Here is a 12,076-nt window from a genome sequence, read left to right as displayed (position 1 = left end):
CAAGAAATAGAATATACCAATTCAATTCAACTTGTAGTGGTTATAAGAACCTCCCATAAACTATGCAATAATATATAGGCAAACAGTTAATCTAACTTAAATAACTAGCAAATGGTTCTTATAGAAGTATTTGGTAGCAATTTGAAGTGCATTTGGCAGTAACTGAAAATTATATAAAAGAACATATGTGAATATACAAGAATGTATATGAAAACGTATATTGCACATTTAGCAATTAAAGAAAGCTGCAGTTTCTGTCAGTGGTGCAATGCCCAAACATCACTCCTGCTAAAGATGTTTGCCCTCATCAGAATGTCAGACTACACAATACGACTGGTCAAACATGTCATTGTCATTTAAAATGACCAACCTGTGCATTAATGCTACCAATGATCTGTATACAAACATCACTGTTTTCATAATTGGTCTCTAATTAGATTGCCGTTATTTGCACACAAGTGCAGTCAGTTGCACTTATGACGTTTGGGAAGCTTAAATGGCATTCCCTAGTGTCACTAATACAGCTTTGGATAAATGCATTTTACGTAGATTCACTCACCAAAAAAAATGTCAAATTGATGCAAACAGTTCACACAGTGGTCAGGCATCTGCTGAGGCAAGTTGATTTCACAATCTCCGGCTTCAACTAGTTGTATATGAAGTTTGCAGTTTTGCAGTCATCAGGAAATGCTAAGAGGTCTGTGCTGTCCTTTTAACTATTAGTTGCCTCATCCTTCAGATTTTGAAGGAACACACATGCCATGCATGACACCACAGGGTTTTTGAAAGTCAACTGACTTTTTATGCATTAAATGTAATCACAACTGTCTGTATGAAAATCATCATAATGCATACCAGGCCAGACTTGACAAATTTTGCAATGACTATTTCTGTTTAATTGGTATATCCTCAGTCATGGAACATTTTGCATTTTTAATACTTTTTTTTACTGGAAAAACACACATATGTGGACTATCTATATTACTAACCGAGAATGCTAAACCGGATGATGGACGCAGGCACATCCGGCCATGGGCCGTAGCTGCAAAAAGACGTACTGCGCAGGCGCAAAAAGAGTCGGACGCAGGCACATCCGGCCATGGGCCGTAGCTGCAAAAAGACGTACTGCGCAGGCGCAAAAAGAGTCCGCGAGAGTCGGCTGAGGAGCCGAGAAAAGCGGACAAAAGAGGGCGACAAAGGCGGATGAGGGGCCGCGAGTGGCGGACAAGACCACAGAAAAAAGGAGTGAGCACATACAAAAAGGAGTCACACAAGCACCGAAAAAAGGAAAAGGCACATAAAAAAGTACTCAACCGCGGGCAAAGCACAAAACACATTGCACACGAAACTAAACACAACAAAAAAAAAGAACAGACGAGCGCACAACGGCAAGGCACGACCACCCCCCCCCCCCCTACAGGCACGGGACGGGACACACACCAAGAGGAGGATTCAACAAGCCCATGGAAGACAATAAAAAAGAACACAAAACCACCCCACAGACCCTACAAGCAAGGGACGGGACACACACAAAGAGGGGGATTCAAACAAGACACAGGAACACAAAAAGAAAGAGGACGCTCGCGCAACAACAATCCTCAACCCCCCCCCCTCAATAAGAAGTGACACCCAAAACCACATTTCTAAAGGAAACGTCCATATTAAACATACGTCATCTGAACACCTTCACACTAGGCAGCATAGGTGTATCTCCTTACAATAAAGCACTATTAACCGTTCAACTGCAGAAAAGGATACATATTAACAGTGAGTGCGATCCTCCTTATTTCGCAAAGCGGTAGCAAATCAATTAAAACTACAAAATAGCGCGTCACAAATAATGTACATGCAACAACGCGTCAGTCAAACGCCACAAGCAAAACATGCCCGTCGCGGACATCAACGCCAGACACCTGCTAAATGCTTACGCCAGTTGGCTGACAACGCCTTCAATAATGAGTCCACTATTGAGGAAAATTCATTGGGATTAATGAATGTCATTTGCAATCATTGTCATTCACTTAACTTCCCAGAAGAAACAACTGGCAATACAAATAATGAATTTACACGTAGTTGTCAAAAGGGTAAAATTAGACTGCCTCCTTTACATATAATCACCACGGACCCAGTGTCATTGAAACAAAACCGGAATAAAGCTAGGTCAGAAATTAAAGACAGAGTAGAAAGCAAAGTAAAACGTCATAAACAGGTTGAACAAGGGGGCCACGCACATGGACAGCAGGTTACAGATAATGAAGACCGGAATTCAAAAGCTTGAAAAACATGAGCTCAACTGACCAAAGATACAAACTGAAACGAGAAAAACTACGGGGTCCGCAGTAGTCCAAAATGCACCGCGTAATAGTACGGACGAAACTCTGTATTACCAGTGGGGGACTCCAGAATGACACTGGCAAACGCTCCGTATTAAACGTGCGTCATCCGGACACGTAGCTGCCCAGCGGGCACGGGTTCAAAACGCCGGGGGTAGGCGAGCAGGGGGCGGAGCCCCCTTGTTATAAAAATAATAAAGAGGTGGAATGCATTTAAATATTGAGGTATGCAATTTAATATGTATTACTCTTGATTATTTTACAGTGTACATACAAATACTATCATGACTTGTATCAAAAATAACACTGGGCTTAATTCTAAACCTTATTTGTGCTAGTAGTTTAACAGCTCCAGTATGCAACGACAGGCGCACACCATGATTGATCCGATGCTCAAGTGCTGTAAAGGGGCTTAGTGGATGAATCTGTATCAAAGTGTTTTTTCCTTTATGCTTGTTAATGGGATAAAAATAAAAACTCTGCTGCTCAAGAACACACCCGCTCATCAGTTCTAACTTTTTTTCAAAAACTTTATTCCACTAACTTATTACTCACTTCAGAAAAATAAAGGTGGTATAATAATATATTGTCACACACGTGCGAGTAGGAGGCAGCTAAAGGGCTTGAGTAATTATAATACCACATCAGACCAGGAGGCGACAGGATGTACTGACTGCCTTTCTCAGTTCTTGCAGACCATTCCCGGGAAATCCCACAAGGTTCCGGCCCCTTAGATGATGTCACTTCTGGCTCCGGGACCTTGGATTATGTCACTTCCAGTTCTGGTCCCGATGGCGTCACTTCCTCTATGGGCCTTTAAAGTCACCATCTTACCGCCAGTCAGATAGTTCTGTTTTGGACTCAGTCTTGTGAACATTTCTGTTCAATTATTTAAACTTTTGCAGCCAGGATATAATATACGGGTGGCGGCCCCAAACTTTTATGATGTCTGGAGTGAATTACTTGTCACAATATATATAAGCTCAGTACTACAGTACTTGCATTTTAAATCACAATAAAAATTGGCTAGAACAGAATGTGAAATTGTTGAAAGCTACAGAATATAAAATTATGGAGATTGTAAAAAGTTATATCATTTAGCTTCAGCAACATGTGTGCATCAAAGTGTATATCAAGAATGTATTGGGCCTTTTCATTGCAAGTGAAAAAAGCAAAGCTGCACGATATCTTTGTTAAAACTTAAAACCGGGTCATTATATCTCTGCCCCAGTCTAAGTGTACAGCAGATCAAAAGATATCTGTTACATTTCACAAATAAATTGACAAAAAAAAATATACACAGCAGGCTTGCAAGAGAAATAGAAATATGATTGCTTGCACAACTAAACACATACAGTGCAGACTTCAGCACCAGAAGAACAGAGGAAAGCACCAGTCATGTGTTCGTGCTTTTAGGAACAAAGGCAATGACAAGTCTGAGGGAGTACAAAGCCAAGTCAGCGATGACTGACTTTTAAAGTTTTGATTCTCTTTCATTCTGGAATATCTGGTCCTCTGATTCATAATACATGATTTGTAGCTAAAGTAAATGAATGCAGTTGACCTGTTGTGTGCCAAACTGCAGATGCAGTTTTAGTTTTGACTGGATGATTTTAGTGATCTTTGTTCTCTTGTTTGTATTAATCCTTTCAACAAGTTTTGAAATATCTCCTTGTAAATTTTTTTATCATTATTTCTTTATTTAAATACTAATGGAATACAAATTACACAAAACTTATTTCCATTTGTGTTTTTGTTGCTCACTTAAAACATTTAATGAGAATATCTGATATGTGTCATAAAGAGATTACAGAAGAGTAGAATCAGCATTAGTGCACATTATAATAATAATAATAATAATAATAATACAGTTATTTATATAGCACCTTTTCCCTGCTCAAGGAGCTTCACAGAGTATCAGAAAGAAACAGCAGAAACAGTTTCCTGAATGGAACACTAAAACAGATAGATACAAGATACACAAAGCATTAAACAGAATTAAAGAAAATAAACCAGAGTAAAATACTAAATTAAAAACTAAAAGAAAAAGCCTAGCAGCTAACATCATGTGTGATATAACACACACACAATTTAATTGGAGCATCTGGACAGAGAGATGAACTGAAAGAAGTGGCAGAATGTTAGGTGAAGTTAAACACTTTCCTGAACAGATGAATTTTAAGTTGTTTTTTAAAAGAATGAATGGAATCAGCTGATCAATTTATTTCGGGAGGTCATTCCAAAGTCTGGGTGCTATACAGCTGAAGACCCTGTCACCCATAGAGTGCAGGTTAGTGTGGGGTACAACAAGATTGCCAGAATCAGAGGACCTTAGCAGGTGAACAGGAGCCTAGTGATTTAGAAGGTCACTGATGTAGTCTGGTGCAAGGCCATTTAAAGCTTTGTAGGTTATTAATAAAATGTTATATTCAATTCTGTAAGACACAGAGAGCTAGTGAAGGTGAATCAGGATGGGTGTGATATCCTTGCTGTTGCTGGTTCATGTTAGCACTCTTGCAACAGAATTTTGAATCAACTGGAGCTGTGATGTAAGATTTGAAGGGACACCTGCCAGTAGGGAGTTACAATAATCGATGTGGGATGTGATAAAAGCACAGACAAGTTTCTTAGCATTAGAAAAGGAGAGCAATGAGTGAATACAGGATATGTTGTAGAGGTGAAAGTAAGAAAGTTTCTTAATGTGGTTTATGTGGGTGAAATAGGAAAGGGGGGAATCAAAGATGACACCAAGATTCCTTGCATCAGAAGAAGGTCTGATGAGATCATCGTCAAGAGTGACTGAAAAGGAGTTCATTTTCTTAAATTTTCCTTAGTGCCAATTTGCAGGAGTTGCAATTTAATTTTAAAGAGTTCTGCTCCATCCAGGTTTTAATTTCATTGAGGCAAGTTGTGATTTGAGAAAGCCCTGATGAAGTTGTACTTTTAACAGTTAAATAGAGTTAAGAGAGTAAACTGTCTCCCATGCGTACATGTGTGACAATATATATATGCAAATCTGCATAAGTAATCCTGGAGTAAAAAAAAGGCTTTTACATACTGTACCACAGCATTCCATATATGCTTATATTAGAATAAAATCTGTTTATAAAGTGTCTATAGACTTATGATTATCCTTTATGTAATTCACCAAGTATTAACCAGTTAATCAGTTATCTTCTAGTTTCTTCCAATTGACTGAAATGAAGCAAAGGTGGCATGTTTGGGTGTAAATGCACTGAAGTAATGAGATATTCTTCCTTGTTCCATGTCTTACACATCTTATAAAAGAGCAGTCATTTGGAAAGTGAGATAAAGCCTATACACATATTTAAACTGAGTAAACTGAGAGCATTCCTTAAGTAATATCTAATATTTTTGAAGATGTTATTCCAGAAAAGATGTGATAATTAAGTGAAAGCCAGCGACTACTGTGAGAGAAGTTTAAGGGACTTAAGGGAAGACTTAAGAAGCACTTACTGTAGGTAGCATCGAGTAAAAAACTGAAACAGGCTTTGAGATGAGGAAGAATGAGCACTTAATGGGCCTTTGCCGGGATCCTCTTCAATATCTTTGGTTTTGCCCTCCTGTTTAAGCTTTCTGGTCTGTAAATTCTCTCTCACATTCTTTGATGTGAGTAACAATTACTCCTTTATCACAAATTCTTATTCTTCTAGATCTCTCAGGCCTCATTCTCTTAGATTCATCTACTTGAACCTATTAACTGCTAAATTGTTCACTGCTTACAGATGGATGATTTCTGAAGTTATCATTTTGTAGAAGTAGATATTCTGCTTCTATAATTTAATCGTCTTCGGCTGTCTACACCACTGGTTAAAGGAACATCAAGTGAGTCCACTGAAAACCTTGACTCTGCTGCTTCCCTGTTTAAATCCATTAATTTTAGAAATTCCTGATGTGGTGGCTCCCTTAGTTGAGTACAGTGGTGTGGTCAGTTGGCATCATCACTGTACTTGATGGTATGATGCTAGACTTGGGTGAGTGGTGGAAAGATGAGTGTGGGCACCATTTTGTTATATCTTTATATAAACATTTCATACTGTTAAAAATAAATTAGTTTTGATTATAATATACATATTTAACCACAGAAATAAAACCATTATAAATATATCATCTATAAAAGGGTATGTGGAACTACTTGCCAAAATAAGAGCTATTATAACTGAGTTTTTTGGCTACTTTGGCTACTAAAATGTATCAGTGGTGATAAGTGGCCACATTGGCTCTTGCTGTATTTGTTTTAATACATCAAGCTACTAAAAGTGTGTCAGTTAACAGGAGACTTACACAGTTGATGAAAAGAAAAAAATACAAATGCATTCTAATGTAAAATACTAAAGGTAGTACTAAAGCAATTGATTCTAAATGATGTTAATTACAGAAGCACTTATAAAAAATAATATATTAGTATTTACTATGTAGAAAAAATAGATAATATATACTTTCAGGACATTCAGCTTGATTTTAATTTGATTTATTTCCTCTCTCCTTTTTCAAAATGTTAGACACAATGTTCTAATTGAGAAGTACTATTCAAACCACCTGAAAGTTAATAAAACAGAAAACTTGGTAAGGAGGGTTGTATAATTGTAGACACACCTTAATAACTGCAATTGTGTTTTAGAATTTGTATAATTCGGTTAAGTTTAATTTATTTTTGCATAATGATATTCACTGAGCAATTGCACATGTTTAGTTTAAACACACAGTAAAACAGAACGTGTAGCAGTAGTACTTAGATTAACTACAAATCCCAGCAGCCCTGGTAGTACTTCACCATTGGTCAGCTTCAGGTGTTGGCACTGGGGTTGCTGGGGGAAAATAAGGTAGGGCAGAAGAAGCCAGCAAAAACTTGTTAATTGACTTTCTTTTATGTTTCCAAGCTTGACACCACCTCTGGATTTTAAATCACCATTGGATTACAGTTTCTTTTTGGATTTACATGCTTGTCCTATGCCTGCTTGTTCATATGATTTCATCACGGTTGACAAATGCCTTTGTCTGGGAAGCGCTCCCAATTTCAACAGATCTTCACACATAACTCGAACATTAGGACAAAACTTTCATACATTCAGGAAGCTGTTCACTTGGCATCTCAAGTCATTTTTACCATCATCGCATCTGTGGACTGCTTGTGGGCTGTATTCTGAGGTTTTGTCATTAACCGATTTGTGGTCAGTGCTTAATAAAAAGTTATTTGTCAAGCGTCTGTAAAATACCATAGGGGGAATTTGGGTAAGCTTTTGCATATGTGTTGTTTGATTAATAATTGTTTTGTGCCTTCTTTATCTGTTTAATATTCACTTCATCCTTTATTCATTCAAAGCTGCTTTTTTGTGTCTCTGCGCATGCCAGGTCAAGGCTGGGTGTGCTCCTGGAGTCTCTAAATAAAATAAACAAATCACAGTTTAAAGACAGTGAGAATCTGAGCGTCTTTGCAATGGCTTCAAGCTGAATGTCCATGATTACCAAGATCAAATCATATCAACAAAAGCCTAGTTGCCAGCAAAGGAGAGGAAAAGGGAATCTGTAAGTACAATGCTTTAGATGTTCATCTTGAGATTATTATATATACTCCAGTATGTATGCACTGTTAAGTAGAAAGTGCCTGGGCTATCTAAAGTTATGTATTGTAGAAGGAGGATTTTGAGATCAGTGCTAATCTTAACTGCAGTTCAGCATAAAGATGTAAGAACAGGAGTTATATTTCTTATTTCCTAGTTGTAGTAATGATTCTTACGGAGCATTTTGGATCTTCTTGCAGTAGAATATTTTAAATGATCAATTGTTTTTCAAATCACTTGATGATCTAGTTGGCATGAACCATTGCTTTTCTTCATCTGAACAACTCTGTCCATACACCTTGGTCCTGCACCTCCTCCACAGTCATACCTTCACACTGCCTTTCTGTTGCTTCTAAAGCCTTTCTCAGCTGATCCTAATAAGTGGTTTTTGCAGCTCTCAGAGTTTTATTAAACTACCGCCTTGCAGATCGATATTCATTCCTGTTCCCAGACCTATATGCCTGGTCCTTAGCAGCTCTGATAACCCTCAGTTACTTGGTGAACCACAGCTTGTCATTGTTATATCTCACACTAGTCTTCTTAGGGAGACATGCATCTTCTCAGAAGGAGATATAACATGTTACAATATCAGCATATTCATCTCTGCTGCTATACCAGCCTTCCATGGCTTTCCAATCCATGGAGTCTAAACAGTTCTTCACCATTCCAACAGCCTCAAGAGTTCATCTGCAGCTAATAGTCCTATTGAGCTTTGAGAGCTCAGAGTTGTCAAGAGGTGCACAGGAGAAATGGCAAAATGCCCCTTTAATGTTGGTGTAAAAGTGATCCAGTGTTCTGCACTCACGTGAGGGGCAGTTGATCAGTTGGTGGTTTCAAGGCAGATCGTCTTTCATGTTATTGTGGATAAAATCCCCTTTAATGAAAACGACAGTACTGTGGAATTTATTTTTCAAATGACTAATGTTATCAGCTAGCAACTGTTGTGCCAATTGAGCATTCGCATCAGGAGAAATGTAAATATCAATCAGTATATACAATGAAACTCCCTGGGTAGACAGAATGGCTTACAGTGAATGACAAGAGCTTCTAAATCAGCAGAGGAAAAAGAATGAATTTCGGACACATCACTTCACCAGCTGTTGTTTATAAACATGCAATTGCCACCACCTTGTGATTTGCCACAAAGTCCACTGTTATGGTCCGCTCTAAAAAAACTGATATCCTGCCATTTGAACAACATTGTCTTGTAGATCCAAATTAAGCCACATTTCAGTAAGATATATACTAAGATAGAAGGCACAAATACATACAAAATCTTTGTTAGTCCCAATCTGTAAAGCCAACCCATCCATTTTGTTGACAAGCGAGTCAACATTTAAAAGGCAGATTGCCAAAAGTGAAGCAAGAAAGCCTCTGTGTCTCCAGCGCACCACAGTGCCCACCCACTTACCTCTGTACATCCTGGTGAAAGCGTGATTGACTGACAGCATTCCTGTAAGCAAACAGGGAAAGCTTCTGCATCAAATCTCCCTCATCACAAACAAACACATGAAATAAATCCGATTAAATAAGTCCCGTATGTTCAAAAGCTCTTCATGAGTTCAAGTTATTCTTGATGTCGACCAAAAACACATAGTAACCACTCTATACATACAGAATGAGCGCACCTGAAAACCATGGCAGGCCAATCAGCACCAAGAGCAAATTGGATGTACATGTTGATATTGTAATGTTTCTGAAACTATAATAAGCAGTCTATATGGACTCATGAGGTTTTCACCATATATTTTTTCTGAAGGACATTAAATATATCAGATTAGTTCTTCTATATTCAGAATTTTTTGCTTCCTATGGTTGCTACAAACCCAATTTCATGTTTGACACCGGCAGCAGCAAAATCGGTTATTAGCTTCTATATTTCTTCCATGACAAAGTAAGACAAGATGAATCTTCTTTCATTTCCAGTGTTATTCACAGCTGTTGGTTAAATGACTGTAGGTCATCTGTTACGTTGCACTGATTGTTTCTCCCTCCTCATTTATTTTTGACTACAGGGAAACTGTGGTCTGGATATTTTGGGTGGTGGTCCTTCCCCATAAACTTTTTGCATATGGTCATGCACAAAAATCCTAACAGTATTGCTGTTTCTCTTATACTCAAGTTGACAGATGCAGAATCTACTACCACTTAGATTGTGGTCATTCATCCTCTGAATTAAACAAACACACTCACACAATCAATACTTTTACAACTGCTTACTTGTTTTCAATTGCCTTGTCTGTACATTTGATACTATGCTGACTAATGGGAAAGGCAGATGTGCTGAACTTAATAAAAAGGCTAGTCAGTGTAAATAAGGGTAGGTACATCTGATTTTCAGTGTCTTCAGTTTAGGCTCTTAGCCCAAATAATTTGATTGTGAAACAGTATGTTGACTGTCTAAAGTCAGGGAACCATACAATCACAATCAACCTAAAATGAGCTGAAAGAAAAATCTCCTTACTGCTTTATAGGACAGAAGAAATGAAGAAAATGAAAAATAATCTGTGGAAAGCTTCAGTGATATTTTTAGCATTATTAAGTATTACTCATATCCTAAAATGAAAAGTGTCTAATTGAACGCATCTTTGTTCAAAGAAAAAGAAATATCAAATGCAATTCACAAGAAAATATGAAAAAAGACAAAGAAAGCCTAGGAATTCACAGCACCCAAAGAACATTAAAGCAAAATATAAATATTCTCTGATACCTTCTGAAAGCTTTTATTCTTTAGATTTTTATGAATCCGCAGTTGCTGGTAAGAAGATTAAAGGAGATAATAGGTTTGATTACATTCTTTATTTGGTAAAATAATTTATAAACCGAAATAGTGTTTTTTACATTTGTTTATCTTAAATTAAGCAAGTAAAGCACTTCAATGATGGCTGCATGTCTAATGAAATAGTGTTTTGTGAGAATGGCTAGATCATCAGAAGGATGAACTGACATTTTTATGGCTGTATTTTAGTAGAAAGCTGTCAAAAATGTGCAAAGGAGAGAGTAGTCATTCTAATGCTAGAAACATGACAGGTTATCAAGTACAGTAAATTAAGATGCAAAACAACCAGGGGAATATAACGATGATCAATTTCACCAATATGAATAAACTACATACGCAATAAAAATACAGAAAATATAATAACTTTATTTTTATTAGTGCAGTTCACTATATTCTTACATAATCCTCTTGTTAGTGTGCGCTCTTTTTTAGAGTTGTCAGGGTACCACTTTTAGATCATGAGAGAGCAGAGCAGAATGACATGAACAAAGTGAGCTGAAACTTAACTAATCCATCTCTGAGTTCAATGCTAAATTAAATATTCCATGATGTATTTTTTTCATACTATAATAATAATAATAATACATTTTATTAATATAGCACCGTTCCCATGCTCAAGGCACTTCACAGAGTTTTAGAAAGAAAGGCAGGGAATACAGTATATAGCATTGTACTAAACCAGATAGATAAATAAAGAAGAGTAAGATAGTAAATTCAGAGAAAAGTCTAACAGACAACATAATTGATGGTCTAGCACACACACACAGATTACATGAGCATCTTGACATAGAGGTAAACTGAAAGGAGGTAATAAAGTCAGGTAGAGCTAAAAGCCTTCCTGAACAGATGTGTTTTGAGTTGTTTTTTAAAAGAATTCATGGAGTCAGCTGATCTAATTAATTTCGGTAGGTCATTCCAGAGTCTGGGCACTATACAGCTGAAGGCCTTGTCACCCATGGAGTGTAGATTAGTGTGGGGTACAACAAGATTACCAGAATCAGAGGACCTTAGTGGGCGGACAGGCACATAGTGATGGAGAAGGTCACTGATGTAGTTTGGTGCAAGGTCGTTTAAGGCTTTGTAGGTTATTAGTAAAATTTTATATTCAATTCTGTAAGACACAGGAAGCCAGTGAAGGCGAAGCAGGATGGATGTGATGTGCTCACTGCTGCTGGTCCATGTAAGGACTCTTGTAGCAGAGTTTTGAATAAGCTGGAGCTGTGATATAAGATTAGAAGGGGCACCTGCCAGTAGGGAATTACAATAATTGATGCAGGATGTGATAAAAGCATGGACAAGTTTCTCAGCATTAGAAAAGGAGATGAAGGAGTGAACATGTGATATGTTACGGATGTGAAAGTAAGAATGTTTCTTAATGTGAT

Source organism: Erpetoichthys calabaricus, chromosome 12 (genome assembly GCF_900747795.2).
Source record: "Erpetoichthys calabaricus chromosome 12, fErpCal1.3, whole genome shotgun sequence".
In the NCBI taxonomy this organism is placed as follows: domain Eukaryota; kingdom Metazoa; phylum Chordata; class Cladistia; order Polypteriformes; family Polypteridae; genus Erpetoichthys; species Erpetoichthys calabaricus.
The sequence above is the reverse complement of the archived record's forward strand: the minus strand, read 5'-3'. Positions refer to the sequence as shown.